This window comes from Mauremys mutica, chromosome 6, assembly GCF_020497125.1.
Source record: "Mauremys mutica isolate MM-2020 ecotype Southern chromosome 6, ASM2049712v1, whole genome shotgun sequence".
In the NCBI taxonomy this organism is placed as follows: Eukaryota; Metazoa; Chordata; order Testudines; family Geoemydidae; genus Mauremys; species Mauremys mutica.
Genome location: NC_059077.1, coordinates 66,443,418 through 66,449,417, shown reverse-complemented (window position 1 = coordinate 66,449,417; position 6,000 = coordinate 66,443,418). Strand labels below are relative to the sequence as shown.

The 6,000-nt window shown below is 42.9% G+C and overlaps 1 protein-coding gene across 6 annotated transcripts in view; it reads left to right on the top strand.

Annotated features, from left to right (window-relative positions):
• The first annotated feature begins 383 nt into the window (after window positions 1–383).
• TMEM232 (transmembrane protein 232) overlaps window positions 384–6,000 on the top strand; it is a 133,805-nt gene continuing 128,188 nt past the window's right edge. The window contains exons 1-2 of one of the 6 annotated variants that reach the window (XM_045020182.1): window positions 478–516; window positions 2,469–2,518. The gene's annotated coding sequence lies outside the window, so the exon portion shown is untranslated. Of the gene's footprint in view, window positions 517–538; window positions 737–2,468; window positions 2,519–6,000 lie in introns of those variants that run through there. The other 5 variants (XM_045020177.1, XM_045020185.1, XM_045020178.1 and 2 more) reach the window with 5 other exon arrangements.

The following is a 6,000-nucleotide window of genomic DNA, read 5'->3' as shown; positions in this document are numbered from 1 at the left end:
GGAGGTGGGAAAACTGGACTGAGCCCCCAAACGCGCGGCGGCCAACTCCGAACCCAGCAGAAGAGAGAAGAACGTGTGCGAAGCAAGGGGAGGAACCTCGGCCCATCGAGACCCCCCCACCCCGGTGCCCCCTGCCTGTCCCCTCCTACAGGCTCTAACCGCTGGCCAGGTGCAATCCCAGCCCCCGCCTGTCTCTACGAGCTTTCTGCCTGCAGGCTCCCTCTGCTGAGCCAGGCCCTTCCCGCCCTGGGGCTGCCCCGTCCCCCCGCTTCCTCCTCGCACAAGGGGAGCGCGCGTAGAGTATCAAGCTCCACTGGCAACTCGGCCTCCAGCTCCCGTTTGCAGCCGCCGAGCCAGTTGCAGCGGCCGGCCGGAAGCGTCTCCTCCCCACGTCACAATGGGTTGGGCGCCAACCTAACTGCGTCCTTAGCAACCGCACCGGCCGGAGGCCTGGCAGGCGAGTCGCTTTGGCGGGGGGCTGAGGGACGCTCCTGCCTCCACTCCAGTCACACTCAGGTAAGCGGGAGGAGGCTCTGAGCTGGGTGCCCTGGCGATGGCACGAGAATGTTTCTAAAACGTCAGAGGTTCAGGGATTGCCAACCTCCCCCTGGAGCCCCCCATGCGCCATCAGCCCTGCTCCAGAATGCACATTGCATCTCTGATACGCTAGTGGCCTTGCCATCTCCTTTCCTCTCCTGCCCTGCCAAGGACAGTCTGACTTTTCGAATCCGTTCAGGTATCGTGTTACTTGCTCTACATTTTGCATACATCCAGAAGGCTATCATCATGCTCAGGAACCTGTTAAATCTAGTGCCAAAGTCAAGTGAATTCCCTTTGTAGTTAATTTTCATCTCACTAATCCAAATTATACCACAGCTTTCAAGGGAAGATATTTGTTAGTTAATATGGAGTGACTCCATAAAGAAACCCTAGCCATCCCTGATATTACTTCTGACAACTTCCCAGTCTTTTCACATTGCTTGTAAAGCTGCATAAATACAACCTGCCATCACTCCTGGCTCTCTTTGACTAACACACAACTTCTCTCAAACAATTGCTTTACTTATGACAGTTAGAATAAACTACTCCTCTGTTTCTTCCTCAAGCTTCCTAGCCTGTAAATTTGAATTTGCATCACTTTGCACATGGGAGTATTCCCGTTGAAGTCAAGGCATTGACTATTCATGAATCATGGGCATAAAGCTATGCACATGCTTAAGCATTTGTGGTAAACCCTGATCCTACAAAGACTTATCCACTTGTATAACGTTATGTGCTGCAAGCAGGGCCGGCTCCAGGCACCAGCATTCCAAGCTGGTGCTTGGGGCGGCATTCTGAAAGGGGCGGCAGTCCCTGTTGTTTTGCCCCCAAGCAGCGCGCCGAATTGCTGCCTGGGACAGCGGGGGCAGTCCGTGTGCCTTTAGGGCGGCAGGCGCGTTTCCGTGGTGGCGGCAATTCGGCAGCAGCTTCTATGTTTAGCTCTCCGCGGTGGCTTCAGCTAAACATAGAAGCTGCCGCCGCGGAAATGTGCCTGCCGCCCTAAGGGCACACGGATTGCCCCCGGGCGGCAATTCGGCGCGCTGGTTGGGGCGGCGAAAACTGTAGAGCCGGCCCTGGCTGCAAGTGGTCCATTGACTTCAGTGAGATTACGCAGTGTGTAAAGTAATTTTTTGCAAGAGCAGAGCCTTAGGCCCTGATCCGGCAAACATTTAGGATCGTGCTTACTACCACGAGCAGTTTCAATGATTTCAATGGGACTAGTCAAGGTAGTAAAGTTAAGCAAATGACAGAGTTTTTGTGTGATCAGGGCTGTAGATTGTAAATTCTGCCAGAGTCACTTCAGCTTGTGTCTTGTACAGTGCTTGGCCTGTTATCAGCACTTAATGAATAATAAATAATCATAATGGGAAACAAAATGATATTGTAGAAAATTTCTGTAAATAAGCCAAGATATTTTAATTCCTTTCACTTTATTAGAGGGACACCACAAGCTAAAATAATGCGTTTTTTTAACCTACTTTGATTATAAGTAACACCTAAAGCTTTGATTCTGCAAACACTTATGCACATGCTTAACTTTACTACTGTAAATCAGTGGGTTTACTCATGGTAGTAAAATTAAGCATGTGTGTATAAGTATTTGCAGGATCGGGGCCTAAATGATTACGTATTGAAGAAAAAAAAATTGTTCTCAATTTTTGAGGTTGTTTACTATGTGTGCTTGACAGCACATTAGGTATGTCTACACTGCAATTAAAACCCCCTGACTGGCCTTTGCCCGCTGACTCAGGCTTGCGGGTCTCTGGCTGTGGGGCTGTTTAATTGCAATGTAGAATTGGGCTGCAGCGCAGGCTCTGGGACCCTCTCAACTTGCAAACATGCAAGCAATTGGGCCTAAATTTGTTTCCCCTTTCTCTCACTGTTCAACTGATGCTTTTACAAAGGAATGGACTGGTTTTTTTTAACAGATCTAGCGCCAAGTGTCCAACTTATTCAAGGCATTATGCAGGTTTATAAGGTGAGCAATCAGATTGGTTGAATATCCGTGAATGCTCTAAAATGATTTTAAAAAAAAGATCATTGAGGTTGCGTGGATATTATGGAGAGCAGAACTTGGCCCAGTGGGATTGCCTGGACCAACGCTGGGAACATTTTGCCTTAACTGTATATCAGCAGTTATTTATGCTGCAATCTTTTTGGAATTTTATAGTTGTGTAATTTTCAGCATTGTGATTCTTTGGTATTCTAGCTACATAGGCTGCCTGTCTTGCCTGAGGGCCCTAGAGAGTTGTCCTCTGCAGCTGTAAATGTCCCAAGAGACAAGGCCATCACAAGGCCTTCTATAGCCTAAATAGATCTCAGTGGATCAATTTTTTTCCCTTTCTCGTGGTGGTGGTGGGCAGGGGGGTGGGAAGGAAACAGGGCAAGAATACATAGGAGGAAAATGTGGTGAGGTTCCCTCCAAATCTTTCTGTCAGGAGGCAAAGTGGGGTGGGAGGGAGAGGTGGGTTTGCAAGGTTGCCACTCCTCAGATTGAGATGGAAGCTTTTCATCCAGATAATGTGGTTCTCCCAAGATCCCTGAGAAGCACAGGGCTGTCTAAACAGACGACCTTGGAGCCACTGCAGAGGAAAATACTCTATATACAGTGTAAGGAAGAGTCCTGAACTGGCTTCGAGATTAAATATATGGCTTTATATCTTTTCTATCTCTAACTTCTAAGATGTCATGCAAAGATTATCTTAATTTTATTTGTAAATATTATTTACTGTGTTTATTTCAACAAAAATTATTTATGTAACAAAGGACATATTCTCATTTTACTGCACAGGGTAATTTACCATGCATAAATCTCACTAGTTTTAGTGGGGATTAGCATGTAAACTCCCCTTTCCTCCTGCATCAAGATGATGATATACACCCTTAAAAGTGTGACACACACCAGCAGAGGCAAGGAAAAAAATGAGTTAAAAAGCTGAGACTCATTCCTTAACTTCTTGGCTAGTTGCTCCTTGATGTTGCACATATTACATTATAAATTAGATCATTCAGTATAGCAATATGTCAGCATAACACAGGAATGAAAGGGACAGGACAAGGATGGAGTATCAGACTGAATTTCCTTAATCTTTTTATTATTGGTCGTTACAGTACTAGTTTTGTAGGGTTAATTTGCTGAGTTTTTAACAAATCCCTTTAGAAATTTCTGAAAATTGAAAACATAGACAGACTATTGTATAAAAACATATCTATGTGTTTTTCCACGTATTCAGGGATTTAGCCACATAGACCTTACAGAGCAGGCCCATTGGTGGTGGTGAGGTCTATTTCCAAGCCTATCAATGAAGACAGTCCCAGTTAACACAAGCTGACAGAGAGGTGAATCAGAACCATTACATTATATCATGTAAATAGAGTATATTGTAAATTTAGGCAATTTAAAATGTTATTGGTATGCTGAATAAGAAAGGTAGGGTACAGGGTATTTTGGCAGGAATGTTCAGACAGATCTCACAAGTAGGTTGGGGTGGAAACAATACTACAGTCATGCTTTTTACAACAGTAAAAGAAATGGTATAGTGATTGAAGTTTTAGTTGATGGGAGTCACAGAACCTGATTTAAAATTGTGGGCTTGCTGCTGGATCTTTCTGTAAGAAAAAAATAATTTAGATTAATTTGGAATTAACATAGGTGAAATAGTGATGCAACATCACGATCATGAGAAAATTGGAATTACTTTTAAGAAATTCAGAGTAATCTGCTTTTTCCTTAGATAGTAGTACTCATTCTCATATCTTTATAACTGTAACTGGGTGAGATGGTTGGTAGACTACAGTTTTGAAAAGTTCTGGCTCCTGAATATAGTTATATCAAGTTTGTTAACACCCATGTTTGCTGCAAAAGCTGGTCCTGAATTAGGTATGCAATAATATGCCAGTGCACCACTAATCATTCCATGTATTTACTTAGTTCAGTTTATTTATTGTATTTTAGTACATTTTGTGGTATAAAATAAAGAAAGAGATAAAATGTTTTTGATGGAGAGTACTTGACTGTGGAACTAGCTACTGGAAGAGATGAAATTGAACCAAAACCTTAGTATGGAATCAGATGGAGAATATGGGAAATATTATAATACCATTATATAAATCAAAGATAAGCCCTCACCTGGAATATTACCGTATATTCATTTTTGGTTACCTCATATCAAGTGTTCAAAATGGGAAATAACTGCCTAGGAAGGAGTAGTGCGGAAAGGGATCTTGGGGTCATAGTGGATCACAAGCTAAATATGAGTCAACAGTGTAACGCTGTTGCAAAAAAAGCAAACATAATTCTGGGATGTATTAGCAGGAGTATTGTAAGCAAGACATGAGAAGTAATTCTTCCGCTCTACTCCGCGCTTATTAGGCCTCAACTGGAGTATTGTGTCCAGTTCTGGGCACCACATTTCAGGAAAGATGTGGACAAATTGGAGAAAGTCCAGAGAAGAGCAACAAAAATGATTAAAGGTCTAGAAAACATGACCTATCAGGGAAGATTGAAAAAATTGTGATTGTTTAGTCTGGAGAAGAGAAGACTGATAGGGGACATGCTAACAGTTTTCAAGTACATAAAAGATTGTTACAAGGAGGAGGGAGAACAATTGTTTCTTGTTCTATCCTCAGAGGTTAAGAAGAACAATGGGCTTAAATTACAGCAAGGGCGGTTTAGGTTGGACATTAGGAAAAACTTCCTGTCAGAGTGGTTAAGCACTGGAATAAATTGCCTAGGGAAGTTGTAGAATCTCCATCATTGGGGATTTTTAAGAGCAGGTTGGACAAACACCTGTCTAGGATGGACTAGATAATACTTAGTCCTGCCTTGAGTGCAGGGGACTGGACTAGATGACCTCTTGGGGTCCCTTCCAGTTCTATGATTCTATGGTTCTATGAATATGGGGAAAAAGTAATTATTTATGAGCATGGAAATGCTCATATGAATAGTCCCATTTGAAGACTGAAAATACACCTCTACCGCGATATAACGCTGTCCTTGGGAGCCAAAAAATCTTACCACATTATAGGTGAAACCGTGTTATATTGAACTTGCTTTGATCCACTGGAGTGCGCAGCACTGCCCCCACCCCGAGCACTGCTTTACCGTGTTATATCCAAATTCGTGTTATATCGGGTGGCGTTATATCGAGGTAGCGGTGTATTGGGAATATGCCCCTTAAAAGGAGATGAATGAAAGGGGACACAAAAAAGATGCATAGCAATGAATGATATGGAAAAATAGCACAGGAACTTTTAGTCATTCTCTTTCATAAAACAAATATAAGGGGATATTCAATGAAACTGAAAGGTGTCAAATCATACAATTGAGTCCAAGAGTTTAGGACAATTAAAAAAAAAAGATTGGACGTTTCTTGGAATAACAAATAAATCCAGAGTCATAATAGTAAATATTTGAAACAACACAACAAAAACAAACAAACACACCTAAAAACAACCATT